Raw genomic sequence first — 19,734 nt, 5'->3', positions numbered from 1 at the left:
CACACACACACACACACACACACACACACACACACACACACACACACTTTTCAATCCTCTGTTCTCATATCCCTGGGAAGTCCCCTACCCTGAAGCTTGTATTGTCACTATAAGATCCTGTTTTGAAACTAACTAAAATGACCTCATGTGGGTATATAAAAAAATCACTTGTAGACTGGGGTATGATTGGTGCTCCTCAGGAACCAGGGTCGTGTTCTGTTTCTTTAGTAAAAGACAAATACTGGTAAATTTAAAACAACAGTAGAGACCCAACTCTGGATGTTAAAACCATAAATGTTTAGTTAGAGATTGTCATTGCATATGCCCTCGATGCTTTTTATAATGATGAAATCTCTAAATTAAAGAAAAGAGGTCGTGTCTCATAAGTTTGTTAAAAGTTCTTTTTGGGACAACCAGTATTCATGGAGTGTTTACTGCATGCCGGTGCACAGTGTACAGATTAGAGGACAGTGAGCAAGAGATTACACTCCTGCTTACCTGAAAACTTGGCTTTTAGTGAGGAAGACAGGTGATCCACAAGTAAACAAATAAATGGACAACATTTTTGATAGGCCCAAGCTGCTAGGAAGGAAATAAAATAGGCAATGGGACCAATAAAAATGGACAGTTACATTTGAGTTTTGTGGGTGGTAGGTGGGACAACATTGGTTAGGGTCAGGGAAGGCCGATCTGAAGAGGCAAAATTTATTCTGAGACCAGAGTGATGTGAAAGACTCTCTGGAAGAAGACTGTTCTTGATAGAGGGAGCAGCAAGTGCAAAGGCCCTGAGGTTGGAACAAGTCGGCCTGTTCGATGAACAGAAGGAAGGCTGGTGTGGTTGGAGCATTGTGAGTGAGGTTGAATGGGAAGGTGGGGTCCTAGGAGACCACAGCATGGAGTTGTTACAGCAGGTAGGTGTCAAGACTAGTGCACAAAAGGCCATTTATCTTAAGCTGAAGCCATACTCTAGTGCTATTCATACTAGGTTGAATTCTGGGTCCTGAGAGCAAGTTGCTGCTAGGTAACAAAAAGAGGAAAAAAAAATTCTATTTCCTTTCCTGGGTGCTCCTGGCAGATTTTTAATAGTAAATACAATTTGCATATTGTCTGTCATCATCTCTGTCTGTATCCCTTTATCTAGGCAGCAGGCATTACGAGTCTTTAATTTGATTTCCCCGTTGTGGTACCCCTTCCCTTCTATCCCTATAGCACTTCATTTTCTAAACTTAATTTTACCTTTCTTACCCTTTTAACCATTCTCAGTCAAAACTCTCATATCTTCAAGGCAGCCGATTATAGCTGGCGGATGGAAAGCAAATCTGATTCATGGCGTGAATAACCAATAGGGGGTCTGGTCTGCTTATAAAATTATTTGCATTTTTAAAAGAGTGTTGGTTAAGCCAAATGAATCCTCTATTCTAATGAATAAGATGGTAAACTAAAGACGAGTAAGCCATTTGAGAGGCTTGGAGGATGACCTGTTTTGGACAGGAGAGACCAGCCTTGCTTGCTTGGAGTTTGCCTCTGTGGCTAGAAGTGTCTGCTTTGTATGGCTTCGTCCTTTCCTCCGCTCACAGATTCTCTCAAGAGTTCCATGTATATCCATAAAGATTCTTTTGCAGCAGGCAGTTCCATACTTGAGAGTAGTGTGAAGGGTCAGAGACGGGTTGGGAGTGAGAGTGGGATAGAGTGGTGGCTCTCTGGGTTGATCAATCGTAAATTGATTATAAATTGAGAGCTAATTGTATTCAGGTATTTTATTTGGAAAATTTCACCTGCAGTTGGAGGATAAGAAACATTTGATTATGGTTGACCTTTCTTCCACATCTATGTTTCATTTTCACTCTATGTTTATGCATGCGGATGCAGGGTAATTCTGAATAATGGTAATGATGAAGGGCCATCGTTACGCAGAAGATCATTCTGGGTTCCTAATTAAAATTATGGCTGGAAATTGCTTCCTTATGTGTGGCTCGAATTGCCTTTGCAGTAATTTCGCTTTATAACTTCTACCTAATCCTCTCTTCCACCCTTAAGAATCCTGCCTCGTCCTTGAAATTCACTCCTTTGAAATCTTTATGGGCAGTCCTGGTTTCCCCTAAGCTATGAGTATCCTGATAATTTGTTCCCACAAGTCTTCAAGCTTGTAAGCAAAACAGTCTTTGCTCCCTTTAACCACCCGCCGTCCCGCACTTTTAATGAGTTCTGGTTTTGGAACACAACTTGATTTCATGTTGTGGTCAATATTAGAAATTTACTGAGCCTTGCTGACCTTTCTTCTTCCTAATGAATTCACTGCTGTCTTTCAGGCCAAGGCTGCCACATACTGTTTACCCTAATTAGTAATCTCTAATGGTAACCAAGTGACCAATAACTCACATCTTTTTCCAAATGAGCACTTATTACATTCCATCTCATCAGTTATAGTAGGAAGATTACATATAATGATATTCTCGCTGGGATTCCAACTAAGAAATGTTTTAGCCAAGCAACATCTGATCATGGGGGCAGTAGGATCAAAGAGGTTTTTTTTTAATCAGTATTTTATGTAGTCAGTCCCTGACCCTTACGTTCCAGGTGAGATTGCTTAGTACAATAAATTTGAAAGTTTGTATGTTGACATTTTTTTATTCCATCGGATTTCAAGAATCATATCTATAACAGTATTGTATTTTGAAAACTGTACTCTTGCTTTTGCCACAGTAGAGGGAACTTTGGAGACAGAATGCCCATGGCAAAGTGACAGCCCAGTTTCCCAACCCAGAGGTTAGAAAACTCAGGCAACATTTGACCGTCTAAAAGAATGGTAACAGAACCCTTATGCAAATTGTAGGATATGCTCTGCGGATTTGTGGTTGGTGCTGAGAAATGCTTATTTTGGTCATTTGTTGAATGAATAAAAGAATGTTGTGTCCAGAGCTTTGTCAATATGTGCAAAGAACAGGTTGTAGGGGCCAAATGTCTGTCCTTTTTGCTTGTTGTTTATAGGAAAAAGAGAAGGAAAAGGAGATGATAATTATGATTTTGAGGATATTTTAAACCATTTATAATCATCTAGTGCATATTGTGGTATTATTTATGTAAGCAGAGAAGGTTGTGGTGAAATAAAAAATGTTTTGGAAGGGAAGTGGCAATCTTTTGTTATTTCCCTACTCTTGGGTACTAAGGGGAAAGTTCATTGTGCATATGCAGGTAGTCATTTATATAGATGTTTTTGTTGAAGTGACTGGAGAGCAGTTTTGAGGACCTTCTGTCTTTGTGAATATACAGATCACTAACATGCCCTTCAGTCATATTGTTCTTAGGGTTCCGAGTCTTATGGAATCTAATGAACAATTTTTAATGTCAAGAATAATTCAGCTTAGAAACTACTGTGATAGGTCAGGGCATCTGAAAATTTCCTATGTGGTTACCTTAAAAGCTTACCAGAATCTCTGATGTGGGGTCTGGGAATCTGTTTCTTAAAAGCTCCCCAGGTAGTGGTGATGATAAGCCTGCTGTGGGACCATGTCTATCACTCCCAGAGAACTGTTATTCACGAAGAACTTCCCAGAATACATCACTTTGACTTTTCATGATCACAGTAAGGGATCCTTGGGTCTGATTCAGTTGTAAAGCAGTTCTCGGGCCAAATATTGAAAGGTTGAATTATTCCTCATTCTTTGGCCTAACAAGCAGACAGTTTGGATTCTGTCCAATCTGTTGTGTTCAAGAGATTTCAGGTTATGGTGGGAGGGCAGTAGACTAAGAAGTGGTGAGTCAGCCCCATTTCAGAGAGCTAGATACCAGCTAGGCTCAGGATTACATTGGAGTAGTACTTTAGAACTTCACGTGTATCGTCTCACTTGGCCCTCAGAAAACCCTTGGGAAATCAGTAACACGGACATTCTTTATTAGCATCCTCATTTTCCACGTGGGGAAACTGAAGCGTAGAAGGCTGAAGTGGCTTACTTAAGTTCCCATGACTGCTAAATGTTGAAGCCCTTGCAAGCTCTTTGATACCAGGGAGCAGGGGAGTGTGACTGTGGCCTAGTCACATAAACTCACATTCTTTCTGCCCCGTTTATAAAACATGAAAGAATTTACCTTTCAAGTTATGATGAGTGTGTTCTGTGAAATGCATTTACGTTTTGACCGCTTCCTGGTTGAATAGAATTAAAGTTTATAGACTCTAGGGGCATGTTAAAAAAGTTTTTTGTCTCAATTTTGTTCCATTAGAGCCTTTTGGCTCCTTTTGAATTTAATGAGAAAAACCTTGGTCTAATAAGTTTCATTAAAGTGAATACTTGTTGTATTAATATATTGTATATATGTCTAGAGGCCTTCAAGTATTGGGCGCACATTCATTAAAATGAACTAATGAACTAATAAAAATTGCTAATAAACTGTATCAATGCTAAGTCACTTAATAAAAGCAATAATGAGATTTTTAGCATACTTGTACAGATGACACAAATATTTGTATTTATGTACTGGCCACATGAATAGAATATTAATTCCTTGATTTTTTTTAAAAAAAATCTTAGCAACAGAGTTGATGTTTAGACAGTCTGTCTTTTATATCTAAAAGAATCAAGGACTGGTAAAAAAAGATATTGACAATGTTGTTAGATGTAAAAAACATATACTACAACAACTACATATACTTGGATCCCACTATTTTTTTTAAGTGTGTGTGCGCACGTGTGTGTGTGTGTGTGTGTGTGTGTAAAGAGCCTGCAAGTCATCTGAAGAATATAATGTACCAAGTTATCTCAGATTGTGAGATTATGGGTATTTTTACTTTCTCCCTTTTGCTATTTTTTTTCTACAATTAACATGTATAACTTTGGTAATCGGAAAAAAATTATTTACTAAAAAGTTACTTTAATGTAAGATACGTACAAACTTTCTCTCAACTAAAGTTCTCCAGCTTTAGCACACATGTAGAGAAAAAGGAACTTGTAGTTCTTTTGCTTGTAGGATTGTTTTATTTTCCTATGTAAAAAACCCCCTTATTAATATCCCTTGAAAATTGGAGAAGTGATCATGTTGGTAATTTAAATACAGATCCCTGCATCAAAATCACCTGGGCATGCTTCTATAAAAGGCAAAATGCTGGCCCCCAAGTCATGTGACTCAGAATGTTTGGTAATTAGGCCCAGAAGTCTGCATTTTTCTCAGGCATCACAGGTGATTCTGATGCACAATTCAGTCTGAGATGCGCCCTTCTGATTGCAGGTTTCCTCATGTATATTTATCTTAACAGTGATTAGAGCATCTCCTAGATTCTTTTTTCATCTTCAAAGTTTTTAATGAATGTATGCCCGTATAACATCCATTTTATTGTCAGGGACACTGAAGATTGAACGTTCTCTCTAAACTATAAGAATTAGAGGGAGTCATCCATTTGGCAAGGGTTTTAGGGTAATTACAGTTAGCCCTCCTAGGACCCTGTATCCACCCTGGGGAGCTCCTGTTGTTCAGGAGGGAGCCCTGACAGCCTTAGAACCAGAGAACTGGTTCTCAAAGTTCTCTCAGAAGGCTACACCAAACTCAAGTTCCCTAAAGAATAACTAACTTTGCTTCTTTTCACTTCTCTCTTCGTCGGAACAATTGGTTATCTTAAGAAATCAGTAAATCAGCATCTTGTGTTCTGAGTGGTGCATTCTTTGGAAAAAGTTACTGTGTCAGGAATTCACACGATTAGTGTGTTTATTTTGAATGCATGCCGTTGTGCGGAAGGTACAGAACAACTATCCTTGGTTTCCGGTTGATTGAAATAATTTGCAGCAAGTTAGTGCTAAGTATAAACTCAGAGGTACACCATCTTGCTGAATTGGGCCTCGGAAGGCCCTCAAATTTAGCATGCATAGAATCACCTGGAGGGCTTGTTAAAACACAGATTTCTGGGCCCACTGCCAGATTTCTAATTCAGTAAATGTGGGGACTGGGCTTGTGAGGATGCATTTCTAATAAGCTCATCAGGTACTGCTGATGCTGCTTCGAGAACCACAGGCCTAAACGAAACATCTCCAGGACCAAGACTATGGTCACATGTACAACCTGTTTGATTTTTAACTCAAAATGCAATATAGCCTCCTTGAACTGTGATGAGATGCTGCAAATAGAGGATTATCCTCTGTTTAATTGGGTGGGTTAGCATGAATTAAGTCAAGCCTAGTGAAATGTTTGTATCACCCAGACAGGTATGACAACTGCTCTGCAGACCGTGCCATTGTCACCATTCATTCTAGGCCAACCAGATAGATTAGGTCCCATCACTGGCATCTGTATGCCCCAAGCTAAACCCCAGCCCCACCGCAGCCCCCGGTGGGCTACACCTAAGGTTTCACGTGTCTCTCTTAAGGGCATTTGTGTTTAATAGTAACTTTTTTTTTTTTTTTGCGGTACGCGGGCCTCTCACTGTTGTGGCCTCCCCCGTTGCGGAGCACAGGCTCCGGACGCACAGTCTCAGCGGCCATGGCCCACGGGCCCAGCCTCTCCGCGGCATGTGGGAACCTCCCGGACCGGGGCACGAACCCGTGTCCGCTCCGTCGGCAGGCAGACTCTCAACCACTGCGCCACCAGGGAAGCCCAATAGTAACTTCTGAAGCCTTCAGAGACTTAAGGCATGGCTTACAAAGGCTAGAGTGTGATATTTGGAAGAAGAATCTATCCATTTTCCCTTGGCCCGGTACTCATAAGGTTAATCTGGGGATCCTTGGCCTGGTATGGAGCTGTCCATAGAATCTTTGTCACTTCTCTTCATAAGCAAGCTTCAGAACTTGGAATAGATGTCCCGAGCTGCTGACCACTGCCTGAAATATCCCAGAGCCTTGACTGGGTGTCTGGAATAAACTGTTTGTCTAATCCCCATCCCTCGGAGGCTTCAGGCAGGGGGCTTTGGCCAGAAATGCTCACCCCACCTCCTCTAGGGGAGATCGGTCCAAGAATGTACTTTCCAGTTGGCTCAGAAGACTCTCGGAGGTCAGGAGGGGACTGAGCCTTGATCCAGAAAGGAAAGAACTTTTAGGGTTCAGTGGGACTGACTCTCCTCTTTTTCCTCCACATATGTCAGACTTAGGCTCCATCTTTTAGTCTTGAAGTATAGTCCTAGGTGGCCCTAGAGACAGTAGTGTCCCTGAAATACCGTGAGGCAGGGGCTTAGGGGTGCAGTCTTGTTGGCAGGTGGTGGGGGAACTTGGCTCAAAGCAGCCCTGCTCATATCAGCGCCCCCTCCCATGCTGTGCCTCATCATACTTAATGCTTGGCTTCTTTGTTTCTTTTTTTAAATCTGTGCAAAAGACACCCTGTGAGAGACCTCATCTACCGTGGTCCACCCAACCCTACCCATCCTCCTCTCCTCCTTAGGCTACTTTTTCTCTTCCTATTTTTTTTTTTTTATCACTACCTGAAATTTTATTGTGTATGTGTTTCTTGATTTATTTGTCTCTCTCCTGCACTAAGATAGTTGAAGATAGGGATTTTTTTTTCTTATTCACTGCTGTCTCTCCGGCACCTAGATCATTTCCTGACAAGTGGTAATTATGCTATAAATGTTTGTTGCATGAGTAAGTGAAAGCCTAGCAAGCACGTGGCTTTTCCTTGGAGTGGGTGTTACAGGGTGGTGGTGATTGTGAGGGGGCTACACGCTTTCCACCCCTTCTTGGTGCCTCTTTTGCCTGTGGAACATGGTTGTTCTCCAGCTGCTCTTGAGCTGCCAGATGAGGCCAGGTAGAGTAGAAGAGTGGCTTATTTGGCAGTTTTGAAGGGAATTTGTCTGCGTGGGCTCTGATGGAGTCATCTAAAGGTTTGGTTCTGTCTGGAAAATCAAACTTGAGATCAGCCTCGGTCTTGGGTTGGCAAGCCCCTTGCATCACCTCTAAGCTGAAAGCATCATCCATCCATCATTTAATGAGAAATAATTGTAGGGCAATTCAGCAGGGCCCAGCAGTACTATTTTGTTAGTTATCTCTAATGCTTGCATTGGGGTGAGGGGAGACAGGGAGGACAGGTTAAGGAAGATGGCAGCCCAGGCAGCTTGCAATCCTTCCAAAGGGAAGATCCTCAACTCTGGTGCTTTGAACACCAGAATGATGTTAATCAGGGGATTTTTTTGTATCAGCATTGTCAACATTTACATTCATTTTACACATTGGATTTGCATCTGAAAAGACCAACTAAAATCAACATTTAAGCGATAACACTCATATTTGCATGGGATTGAGCATACATGTTAAGTAATTTTAGCCTGGCTGTTGCTAGGAAACCAATTAATAACGTTCTGCATTTCATTAAAAACTGGGTTCTATCTTTGCTTTCATTTCACTTTACAATTTAGCGGCTTGTGCTGCACTTTTTCTCCCTTGGTAAATTGTGACAGATAAATTATCATTTTACTAAATTTATTTCTGTGATCACAGTTGTTAGTCATGTCTGTCAATACAACTTCAAACCTTTTTTCTTCAATGCTTCGGTTGGGAGGGAAGTGAATTTTAACTGTTAATCATTTTTTCCTCTATAGCTTATGGGGACTAAAATCATATTTTTGCAAAGGCCTCACAGATTGTGGGCTAACAACAAAAATAATTAAAGCAATCTTCCCTGTTCCATAATTGCACCTTCTCAGTGTGGTGACTAATAATTAGAATATTAGTCACTATTCAGACACTATTCAGAAAGTGACAGACATCTGATTAAGCATTCATCTGCGTTTTGTTTCTCATGTTTGCCACGGTTTGTGGGCTAGACCAGGTTCTGTCCTTTATGCGGTGCAATTAAGATTTTCATGACTTTATTTTACATAATAGGCCCCTGCTCTTATGAAGAGAAAATACAGTCTAAACTACCATAAGTGCCTCTTTGAACCAATTACCTGGGCAGTTGCATTGAAATTGTAATGACATTTTGAAGTTTAGCATTTTGTAGTATTGATCTGGTCAGAATGCTCATTAAAAAGCAAAATTAGTTTCTATTCATATCTGTTTCACAGTATTTCAATCACTTTATTTGGGTGATGCATACAAATGCATCTGGTTCTTCAACTAAGCTAAAATGGTGATCTTGCCCGTTTTCTAAGGGCAAAATAAAGCAAGTTAGAATCTGCTTTCACATTTTATACTCCAGTTTGGTCTTTAGGATCTGAAGGTATAGTACAAAAGAGGGCATGGAATTTGGAAGCAGCCCTGGAGTCAGATTCTGGCTCAGCCCCCTCTGTGGCTCTGTGCCTCAGTGTGCTCATTTGTCAGATAAAGAAGAAAGGTCGGCCCTGGGGAAAAGATGACACCTAGGATTGTAAAGAGCAGGGCCGGCAGTGCGTACTTGGCAAATGCTCTTTCCCTTTTCCGCAAGAGCTGCTTGGGCACTGCATTAGTGTGCTAGGGCTGCCATCACAAAGCGCCACGGACTGGGAGGCTTAAACAACAGACATTTATTTTCCCACAGCTTGGAGGCCAGAAGTCCAGGCTCAAGGTGCCAGCAGTGTTGGCTTCCTCTGAGGCCTCTCTCCCAAGCTCACAGGTGGCCCTCTTCTCCCTGTATCTTCCCTCTGCGTGTCTGAGTCCTAATCTCTTCTGAGATGAGGACACCGGTCACGTTGGATTGGAGCCCACCCTAAGGGCCCCGTTTTCATTTATTCACATCTTAAAGGCCCCATCTCCAAATACAGTCAAGTTCTGAGGTCCTGAGGGTCAGGGCTTCCACATGTGGATTTGGGGGTGGGGGGGGAACAGTTCAGCCACTAAGGGGCACTAACCGAGAAGCTGCACATGGCAGACTGCTGTCTCCACTCGGCTTGGGTCCTACTCAATGGTCAGAACAACTGAAACCAACTGAAACGGAGTCAGCAGACTGGGTTCTTTGGTTATGACTTTTCTGGTTAGGTCAGGGTTGCTCAGAAACATTCAATAATACTACCCTGCCCCTTTATTTTTAGTTCTTATTTTGATCTTTTTGGATATATTCTAAGACCGCTTCTTTCTGACCTTAGTAATACGTGAGGGTCATCACCTCTAGGCTCATAAGATCCTTATATTTATCCTTCATTGTTACTGGATGTGGATATACCAGGTGTAGGCGGTAGGGACAAATGTCCACTTCCCTTTTTAAATGAATTGTGGGAAAGTGTTTGGCTTTGAGGTAGTGGGCAGAGGCCAGGCTTTGGGGCCAATACACTATTGGGCAATTGGAATTTAGTGACACAAATACTGTAGAAGGTCATTCATTCATTCAGCTACTGAGTGCCTACTGTGTGGCACTGTGCTGGTGCCTGTGGCTATCATGATAAATAGAAGCAGTCATGGTCCCTGCTCTTATAGAGCTGACAGTCTAGTGGGGAAATAGACTTTAAAGGCCGTGAGGCAGAAAGCAGCTTAACATGAAAGGCAGGAACTGAGAAAAGGGCAGTGTAGCTAGAGGAGAGTGTAAAGGAGGGTGTAGTTGGAGATACAGCTAGAAAGCCTTCTAGGAAGACCAGGGGAGTTGGAAAAGACTTCTGGACAAGTGACATCTGTATTTTTAAGTATAAATATAACTGATTTCTTCTGGTAGAGAAAGGGGAGAGGCATTTTTAGATAGAATATCATAACTTGGTGTGTTTATTATGGCTCAAGTGTCCTTATATGAAGGAATCCCATTGTTCCAGTTAGTGGAAGTTCATACTTGAGTGGGTTCAAGCTAACTAGGAGTTTACTAGATTTGCCATATTGAGATGTATCTGCCTACACCGATGCAGAGGCTCATTTAAATAGAGAATGAATGAATGAAAGAATGAATGAATGAAAAAACAAATGGGTGCTATGTTACTGAGTGGGTGGCAGTGGTGGGAGGTGCTCCAGGGTGGACCTGACCTTAGAAGCAGTGATGCATTATTGATCCGTCTGTTCAGGTCTGTTGGACTAACAGAAGACAGGCTGCACTGACATCTCAGGCCAGTGGTCCCCCAGCGTGTGTCTCCTCCTCTTCTGCAGTTCTGGGAGGGCCCCTTAAATCCTGCTCACTGGCCCAGCCTCACCCTCGTTGCCTAAACCAATCTCCCAGCTCCAGGCAGGAGAGACCAGAAAGAGCTGGGTCAGCAGTTACTGTAAGGCTGACCTAGGTCACCGTGGCCCAGTTCTGGGGAGCGAGATTCAGATAATCACGGAAGCTGAGCTGCAGAGCATGTTCCAGACATGGTGGGAGTCCAGACTGCTTGGAAGAGGTCTGTCTGCAGGGAGGTATGGGAGGAGAAGCTGAAACACAACGTTGGGAGCACATCAGAAGAGACTGACAGCTCTATCTCTGACGGAAGAACTCGTATGTCGTTTGGTTTTGGCTCAGGCATGAATCTTTGTTTCTTTCCCCCAAGGAAACTAAAATCAGATAAAAGAAGATTTAAAATTGGAGCATAGAATGTTTTTTTCTGCTTTTAATAATTCATTTACTTAAATAGACATAAACAAGGCCACTTGCTAGCTGCTGTTAGGTAGGAAGTCTCTCTATTTCAAAGGTTTTCCTAAATGTAAGGAGTATTCTTTGATCTTGAAAACCAAGATTTTTCTTCCCTCGTGAATATTGCCACCAAACAGTCCTCAAAGTTGGCTTGAGAGAGAGCCTACTGGTAGCTTCCAAGGTCTTGGGATTCAGCTATACCGAAAGACCACGACATCGAAGGATTATTGTAAATTGAGGGCACAGATTTACTTGTGAATAATGGAACAGCTGCCTAAAATAACATCTGAAGGGCAATTACCTCCAGTCTACTTTGATGAATGTGGGCTTTATAATCTGTGGCCAATTAAGACTATCAGTTCTTCTGGGCCCCACAGAGAAATGTACAAACAGGAGACGCCCTTATCTACATTGGCCACATGTGCATGACTGTGCTTCTGTTAAATTTGACTTGTTTTCAGCTCAAGCAAAGAATAACTGGTCTTTGACTTTGAGGAGATTCAGGAAACATTACTGAGTGCCCATTGCCATTTCAGTAGGCACAAGGAGTGGGATGAAAACATCCCACATCCCCTCTTGGGTTTGGTGTGAAGAGTGGGGAGCAGGTCAACATGAATACAGGGAAATAGACACGGAGCTCATGATAAAAATCCTGGCATTTGCACATCATGCTACATCTCATGGCTTTATAGATGACTTCTGGATTCTACCAGCCTGTTCCAAAGAATACTTCTCACAGGGTTATTCTTATTTTGAACTTGTAGATACTTTTAATTGCAGTTCCACGTTACCTTGCCTGGGTGCTCCTGCTGCTACCAGCCACCTCCTTCAGGGTGCTCTCTGACTTCCTGTAGGGGCAGCTCCCAGGCCAGAGCAGAGAATACAGCATTGATACAGCAAGATAAGGGAAGCCCCGGATTTCACAGGGGCAGTGAGGGGCGAGCGGTCTGGCATCTGGAAAATGTATGCCTTAGAGTTTAGTTGTTTAGCATCATTGAGGTCTCAAGCAGTCTGCAGGCAGTGGGGAACTGGAAAGAGGGCAACAGTGTAGAACTGGGCAAATCCATCACTTGGGGTGGCTTTTCTGGGTTAGTTGGCCCTCAGCTCAGCAGTGGCTGTCGGAAAATTGTCAGACAACTTGGGAACACATTCATGGATTCCAGGGGAAAAGAACTGCTTGCAACTAGCAGTTCAGACATCTTCTACCCTGTGGGACGAAGGGCAGTATGCCCGCTCATCTGCCATTCATATTTATTCACTTTATTTTTTAGCACTTGATACTGTGACTTAACCTCTCCCTGCCTAAGTTTCCTCAAGAAGCAAGATGGGTTTGATGAACTGGAGTCAGAGGGTTTCCTTGGCTGTTATGTTCTGTGATTGTGGAATTCTACTAGGAAAGATGCATCCGGTCCTGAAAGACCTCTACTCCAGTTAGGAAGTTTCATTAAACTAATGAAGAATAAAACAAAACAAAGCAGCATGAAAACTTTAAGCACTTTCACAAGGTAAACGGTGTCATAAGACAGAAAGGAGCTGATGGCCCCTGCCACGGGCCAGAGTGCCCAGGAGAGTCTTTACAGAGTTTGGAGGGTTTGGACTGTGTATTTCAGGATGGAGGGTGAGGAAAGGAGCAGGCATGCAGAGCAGGAAGGGAAGGGAAGGGAAGGCCAGGGTGGGACAAATGGAAAAGACATCTGTCTTGCTCAGTCTTGGATCCAACACTTAGTAGAGGCTTGTTAGGCATCCTTGGATATGTAAATATACCAGAATATAACTTCTGGTCTAGATTTATTTATAGATACAGTTATCTAGGGGACTAGTGGGGTGAAGGGGAGGGAAAAAACAGGCTAAGACAAAATTAAGCAGGAATTTATTGTCTGTTTATTGCTGTGTCCCAAATGCCTAGAATAGTGCCTGGTACCTAGTGGGTACTCAGCAAATATTAATTAAATGAATGAAATGATCAATGACATGACTTCAGACTGTCAGGTAAGTAAATGGGGAACATTGGAGGTTTTGGAGAAAGTACCATTTAGGAAAGAATTGATTGTAAATGGGGGAGTGAGGAAACAAGGAAATCAGTTAGGAGATTAGGAAGTAAGCACAGGGTCATGAGGAGGGTCTGAAATATGAGGGGCATTGGAAACAAGAGGGGAGAGCAGGATGCGGGATTGGCTGTTGTGGGGTGTGAAGAGAGTCAAAGATGCCTAAAATGGAAGGTGTGAAGGTGTCTAGGAGAAGAGGAAGATGACATAGAGGGGAGCAGGTAGGGTTTAGCTGGAGGAGAGGGGCACTTAGGTAGCGCGTGGGGGTGAATCGCCTCCATGAGGTGCTCGCAAGTTGAAAAAAGGTTGCAATTCAAGAGCGTCGTCTCAGGGCTGGAGATCAGGTTTGTGAGTCATTGACTTGAGAAGCAGCGGCTCAGGGGACGTGGGGTGGGCGGGGGGGCGGTGATGGGGAGACAGGGAGACCACCCCTGGGGGAGCACAGCCATGGCCTCTGTTCACAGGACTGGTGGCTTCTACCCCGACTCTTTCTTTTAGAAACATCACAGACATCCTGGAAGCTATGCTCTGTTCTCGTCTGGGGAGTTTTGACTTCTCAGGATTCTTCTCCTGGCCCACTTCCCCAGCATTTCCTCTGTTACTTATGTTGGAGCATTCTGTTGCCATTGTTATTTTTCTGGTACTATTATCCCCTATGTGAAACTCTATAATTTGTGTCAAATACATGAGCATCCTCTATAGGAACTGATCTCCTTTCTATTTTTCGAAGGGTATACTGCTCAAAACTCTGTGTGTGTGTCTAAATCTCTCTTAGAAACTGAGCTATAATGACTAATTTCACAACCTCAAATGACAATATACAGTATGCATTTATTGAATACAACTTGACAGACGCTAATATAGCAGATGTGAATTAATATTGGAACAAAAGGACATAGAATACCTATAGAATACCATACCTTTCTCATTTTTACTTTAAAAGTTCTGGTTTACTAGAAACTTCTGAATAGAATTAATTGGGAATTTTAAATCCTTGTTAAAGAATATTTTCCACGCTCATTTCAGCAGCACATATACTAAAATGGAATGATACAGAGGAGGTTAGCATTCCCTGTGCAAGGATGACACACAAATTCGTGAAGCATTTATGTGTGTTTATGAAAACTCAAAAAAAAAAATCAGTTTTCACTTTTCCAACTCAGGTGGACCAGATACCTTCTGAACCGCCCTCTCTTTTCTCCCTCCTTTCTTTGTTTTTCATAAATCTTTTGAATATCACACTGGTGATTACCTAAAATGAACTTGGATAAACCAGAATTTTGTCACTGATGAGAGTTTTGCCAAACTTTCCTTGTGGTGTGCTGCTTGCCTTTTAAACAAATGACTCGCGAAAAACAATTTGGCAGCCTCGCAACTGTAAATTTCTCAGTGGCAGTTTGTGTCTGTATACCTCTTTCAGGTCAAGCGTCTGCTGAAAAACTATTGAGGATGACGCGGGAGTAAAGATACCGCTGTATGAATGCAGTTTTTACAAAACTTGGCAGTTCCTGTAAATAAGTGAAGATCATAACTTGTATTTACCTCTGTAACGTCTAGACTAGAGAATGAGAACCATGAGTTTATAAAAATCCAGGTTGCTGTCTATAAAAATAGAAAAGTATTTTAAAATTATGGTTCCAGTGGGGTAGTGATGAAATTTTTAGTGTATGGTCTTGGACCAAGTGGGTAGCTATCTGGAGAAAGATGAAGTTGTTTCTGTATCTCATACCGTTCAAATAAATTCCATCTTGACCAGTTCAATTTATATGATCAGTGTGATATTCAAAAGGATTATGAAAAGAAAGGAGGGAGAAATCAGGAAGGCATTCATAAAATGGTCTGGTCTACTTCATTTGGAAAAAGTGAAAACGATATTTTTAACAAGGATTTCAAAATATGAATATATATTCATATCTGCTTAAAATGAAAGGACTGGAAGAAACGTGTAAATTCCTTTTAACTTTGAAGTTAAAAGTTAAGCCTTTTAAACTATGACTCAAAATTCAGAAACCTGAAAAGAAAAAGATTGATAAATTAGACTAAATTCAGATTAAAAAATTTTACCTGGTAAAAAACACAATAAGTAAATTCAAAAGACAAATAACAGTTGAGGGAAGAAATTTACAGTGGACAAAGGGCTAATCTCTCTATATAAAGAGCTCCTACAAATGAATAAGAAAATGACTGGCAAACCAGTAGAAAAATAGGCAAAGGACACAAACATATGATTCACAGAACAAGAAATACAGATTGTCTCTAAACCAAATAAAAGATCTTCAGACTCAGACATAGTAAGAGAAATGCAAATTTAAACTAAGTAGCACTTTTTACTTCATTGGATTGGCAAAACTTCTGAAATGTGATAATCGTACATTGTTGACCAGATGTGCACCGTACTCCTGAGAGTACAAAATTGCACAACCCTTATGCAGGCCAATTTAGCTGTGTCAAGATTACCAATGCAGTTACCCTTTGACCCAGCAATCTGGCTCTGGTACTTTTTCCCTGCAGGTACCCCCTGAATACATATAAAGTGACGTATGTAGGAGGTTTTTCATTAGTGCATTGTTTATAATAGAAAAGATTGGAAACAATTCAAATATCCATTAGTAGGAGACCAGTGAAATAAACTGTGAATCATCCATACAATTGAATATTGTGTAGCATTTAAAGAGAACATGGAAACTCTTCATGCAGTGATATGGAAAGATCTCCAAGACATATTATTAAAATGAAAAAAGCAAGGTGTAGAACAGAGTAGGTAGTGTGCTACCTTTGGTTTAGAAAGGAGTCTGCATTCATATCTGCATGAAGAAATACTGAAAGGATAAGCAAACAGAAAAAAGAAACTTAATAAAATGGTTCTCTTTAATGAGAGGGTGGGGGGGTAGACAGAAAAAGGGTGAGGGTAGCACTGTTGTATTATTTTTATTTGTGAACCATGTGAATTATTATCTATTCAAAACAAAAAATAAGTTACATGTTTGTAAAATTGCATTTCAGTGGCACTTTAGCATATGTCCAAGGGCTGGAAATAGCTCCCCAGACATTTATCATCTCTTGTTTGGACTCTTGGCTACAGCCTGCTAAGTGGGTCTTGTATGTAATTTATCTGGAGCTGTGCTGTCTAGTATGGTAACCACTCACCACATCTGGCTCTTGAGCGCTTGAAATGCGGCTCTTCCAAATTGAGATGAGCTGTAAGTGTGCCAGATTTAAAGACTTAGCATGAGAAAAGAAGAATGTAAACTATCTCACTATCACATTAATAATTTTCAAAATATTGACAGATTATAGTGAATGATAACAGATGATAACAGTTTGGATTAAGGGAGTTAAAATATATTATTAAATTAATTTCCCTTGTTTTTTCTTACCTTAAATGTGGCTCCTAGAAAATTTTAAATTACATATGTGGCTTGGCTCTGTGGCTCGCATTTAGTTTTTTTTGTACAGCACTGATTTAGAGTCCTGTCCACACTTGGCCATGTCTGCCAGAACTACTTTCTTTAAAAAAAAAAAAAAAAAGCTAAGCATGCTTTAAAACCTTCGCTGACTCTTACAAGCCTATAGAGACCCTTTGTAATAGTCTGAGATGCTTCCTTTACCCGTTCCCTACCTCCCTCGTGAATAAACACTGCTTTTCTTCACTCCCCAGACTGCAGGCCTCTTCGTAAATATGAACCTTTGAATGTACAGTCCCTTCTGCTTGCAGTGGTCCTGAACCTCCATTTCTTTGCCTTGAAAACTCCTACTTGTCTTGTAAACCCAATTCATGTGGCCCCTTCTTTGATGACGCTTCCCCGGTTCTTCTGTCCTGTTTCTTTATAGTATTTGGTACACCTGCGTGTTCTCACGCTTGTCATCTGATACCACCATGCATCTTTTCAAGGGTATTGTCACCCTCACCAGACTGTGAGCTCCTGGAGGGCAGAGCCGATTGTTTTTGTGTTTCCAGAACCTGAAACTGCCAGTAGATAAACTCCAAAAAGTCACTAGGAAAATGAGGTTGGTTGTGTTTTGTGGAGAGCACACCCATTTACCTGCCTGGCCTGTGTCTTGAGGAAAGCAGGCTCAAACCCTGCAGGTCTTCGCTTGGTTAAAGATAAACCTCTTTGCATAGCAAACAAACTTATTGTTACCAAAGGGGGAAGTGGGGGGAAAGGATAAATTAGGAGGTTGGGATTAACATATACACACTACTGTATATAAAATGGGTAAATAATAAGGACTTACTATATAGCACAGGGAACTGTATTCAGTATCCTGTAATAACCTATAATGGAAAAAAATCTGAAAAAGAATAGATATATACATACGTATAACTGAATCACTTTGCTGTACACCTGAAACTAACACAACATTGTAAATCAACTATACTTCAATAAAATAAAAAAAAAAGAATAGACCTCTTTGGAATGTTCTAGCTTTAAACAGGCCAGCCTTCTTACAGGCAGAAGACTACAAACTGCGAAGATGTCAGTAGCACCAAACCCACCATGAGTCGTGGTTTCAGGGTTGTGTTCTGACTGGAAGGTGAGAGGTGGTTTGTTCAGTCAGAGAACAGAAATCTCCATGCTGGCCGAGTGCCCGTGTTTGTAGAAGGTGAAGGTAGCAGGTAGTTGCCAGAAGGTGAAAGCACGGGTGGAGGCTGGCCGGCCACAAGAAGGCTATGAGTTAGAATAATAATGAAGTTCTCCATCATTCTATGGTCTTGTCGATCTTACTTTGGTGACCGTCTTACCTGCTTTTTAAAATTCCCGTTGTCCTCATCGGCTTGTGGGGTCTTAAGCTTTTGCTTGCAAGAGGAAATAAGAGTAATAAACAGGATATCCAGGGCTGGTGGGACAGAGATTTTAGGAAGGAAAAACTTGGAATTTTGCGGGAAACTGCTCTCCTTAGTTAAGTCACCAAAAGACTCATGTTTACGTCCAGATTTTAGAAGCTTTCTTACTATTGTTCAGGATCCATTTGTTTCTTATATTACAATTCAGATATTGTCACTAGGCGAAGATTCTTGTGCCACGGTCATAATCAGTTGGATGGGGAATGCTTTCTTTTGCAAAACTTGGAGGGCTGGTGGTGTGTAGGAAGCACAGTGTTTTCAGGGGGCTAGAAGAACTGGTCTGAAGCCAGGATTGCCACTTACCTAGTGGTGTGAGCGTAAACAAGTTACGTCACCTCTCTGAGCCTCATTTTTCAGTAACATGAGGTTATAAACACCTCCTGGGTTGTGAGCATTGCAAGGAGAATGGACACTGGTCCTAATATGGCTCCTGGACCATGGTGGGTTTTGATAAATAGTATTTATAGCTCCAATGCGAATGTAGATTGTCTTTTGCAACTGTCTGGTGTTGAATCGCCAAATGAGCACACCCAAGGCAGAAGAGGAGTGTGTCCTTTCATAATTGTGATGGACTGCAGTGATTGCTGGACAGTGGCAATCCTTAGAAACTGCTCTTCAGAGCCTCACGGTCATCTGAGCGGGGGCAGGGGGTTAGGGGTCAGGATGCCTGGCTGGAGAACTGGCTTTACCGTTAGTTAGCCCCATTCATTCTACCTCCTTGGTCCTGAGTCTCCTGGTTTGTAAAATGAAGGTGTTGATCTTTCCCATCTCTAAAATGCTCTAGTTCTGTCTCCAGAAAACAGCGGAAGTGTCCCCTGGTGGTTGGGCTGCGTTGTTCGCAGGGTAGCATTTCACTGCGCCCAACTCTGAGAACCTGGAAACTGCACAGCTGGGCTCTGCCACCTCTGAATAGCCCCAAATCCAAGGAGTGTTCCCCTTTCCCTTTGGGATTATGTCCCAAGGCAGATAGTCTTTCTGGGCTCCCCATGGTCAGCTTGCACATTCTCCCAGGACCCACCCAGCTGCATCTGTCACCAGAGATACTCACTTTTTTTCTGGAGTTGAGATCTGTTTCCTCCTCATTCTTTGGACAAGAGAGAGAGACTCATCATTTGAAAGAGGGAGATTATCAGGCTTTCTTAAAAAGTAACTTTGGTGCTTAGTAAACATTCTTATAAACATTTTGCTTTCTCTTAGGCACTTGGGGTCTGTGGTCAGCCTCCTCTGCCTCCTTGTCTTATGTGACCCCTCACCTTGAGGGCCCATCCTTCATTCTTGTTTGAGATGGAGGAACACAGCACTTTGTGGGCCTTGTGACCAGATAATTGGAGCTGACGGTAATCAAGATTTGGGGCTAATCATCATTAAAGGGTAATTTCATTGCTGCCCATAATTGATCTTGTCTTAAACCCATTATTGCACTTCTTTTGTCAC

At 41.8% G+C, this 19,734-nt stretch overlaps 1 protein-coding gene and 1 non-coding gene across 3 annotated transcripts in view; both read left to right on the top strand.

Moving 5' to 3' along the window:
- Positions 1-19,734, top strand: part of JAZF1 (JAZF zinc finger 1) — a 336,892-nt gene that overhangs the window by 47,497 nt on the left and 269,661 nt on the right. The window lies entirely within an intron of this gene.
- Positions 14,468-14,571, top strand: LOC114902125. Its single transcript, XR_003795362.1, has one exon. It is a non-coding gene; the product is annotated as a U6 spliceosomal RNA (small nuclear RNA).

Source organism: Monodon monoceros, unplaced genomic scaffold (assembly GCF_005190385.1).
Source record: "Monodon monoceros isolate NGI ecotype Baffin Bay Population unplaced genomic scaffold, NGI_Narwhal_1 Super_Scaffold_2, whole genome shotgun sequence".
Taxonomy (NCBI): domain Eukaryota; kingdom Metazoa; phylum Chordata; class Mammalia; order Artiodactyla; family Monodontidae; genus Monodon; species Monodon monoceros.
This window is presented reverse-complemented; position numbering and strand designations above follow the sequence as displayed.